At 29.5% G+C, this 1,281-nt stretch overlaps 1 non-coding gene across 1 annotated transcript; it reads right to left on the bottom strand.

Moving 5' to 3' along the window:
• Positions 1-942: 942 nt before the first annotated feature.
• On the bottom strand, positions 943-1,053 carry LOC140985456 (small nucleolar RNA R71). The gene has a single exon (XR_012176775.1). It is a non-coding gene; the product is annotated as a small nucleolar RNA R71 (small nucleolar RNA).
• Between the last annotated feature and the right edge of the window lie 228 nt (positions 1,054-1,281).

The raw sequence follows: 1,281 nt of genomic DNA, 5'->3' as shown, positions 1-1,281 counted from the left end.
GATGATCACAAAATAAAAAATGATGTTCCTGAAGAAACACAAGATGATCACAAAATAAAGAATGATGTTCTTGAAGAAACACATGATGATGAAAATGTTCTATCAGAACCACAAACTGACGAGAATCGTGAAATCTCTATCAATAATATTAATACTGGAAAAATATGGAACCGAAAATATATAGAAGAAATTGATGATATATTCTCTTATAATGTGGCAATAGACATCATAAATGATAATGAAGATCATGAACCAAAATCTTTTGGTGAATGTAAAAATTGACAGGATTGGATAAAATGGAAAGATGTCATCCAGGTTGAATTGAATTTGCTAAATAAACGTAATGTTTTTGGACCTATAGTTCTTACACCTAAAGGTGTAAAACCTGTTGGATACAAATGAGTTTTTATTCGAAAGCGAAATGAGAAAAATAAAATAGATATAAAGCTCAACTTGTTGCACAAGATTTTTCTCAAAGGCGTGGAATTGATTATGAAGAAACGTATTCTCCCGTGATGGATGCAATTACGTTTCGGTATTTGATTAGCTTGGCGGTATCTGAAAATTTAGAAATACGTCTTATGGATGTTGTTACAGCTTACTTATATGGATCACTTGATAGTAATATATATATNCTCCATCTTGTTTAGTTTTTCCTCTTGATGCATCTAATTTCAACTTTAAACCTCAAATTATTCAAATTTTACCAAATTTTCATGGCTTAGATTCTGAAAATCCATATTTACATCTAAGAGAATTTGAGAAAGTTTGTAACAATTATAATGATCAAAATTGTAGCATGGATATAGTTCGATTAAAATTTTTCCCTTTTTCTTTAAAAGATAAAGCTAAAACATGGCTACAAAATTTGAGATCAAGTTCAATAAGATCATGGGAAGAAATGCAACAACAATTTCTCAAAAAGTGTTTTCCTTCCCAAACAAACTCTTTTAAAAGACAAATTACTAATTTTTCTCAAAAACAAGGAGAAACATTTTATCAATGTTGGGATAAATATAAAGAATTACTTAATGCATGCCCACATCATGGTTTTGAAACATGGAGAATGGTTTCTCACTTTTATGAAGATCTAATACCTAAAGATAGGCAAATGATAGAATTCATGTGTAATGGAACTTTTCAAGATAAAAACTCAAATGAAGCTATGAAGTATTTGGATTCATTAGCAGAAAATGCTCAAAATTGGGATAATATAGGCACAATAGAACCACCAACAACTAAAATCAATAATTCAACAAATGGGAGTGGTATCTATAATTT

This window comes from Primulina huaijiensis, chromosome 9, assembly GCF_012295235.1.
Source record: "Primulina huaijiensis isolate GDHJ02 chromosome 9, ASM1229523v2, whole genome shotgun sequence".
Classification (NCBI taxonomy): Eukaryota; Viridiplantae; Streptophyta; class Magnoliopsida; order Lamiales; family Gesneriaceae; genus Primulina; species Primulina huaijiensis.
The sequence above is the reverse complement of the archived record's forward strand: the minus strand, read 5'-3'. Positions and strand labels throughout refer to the sequence as shown.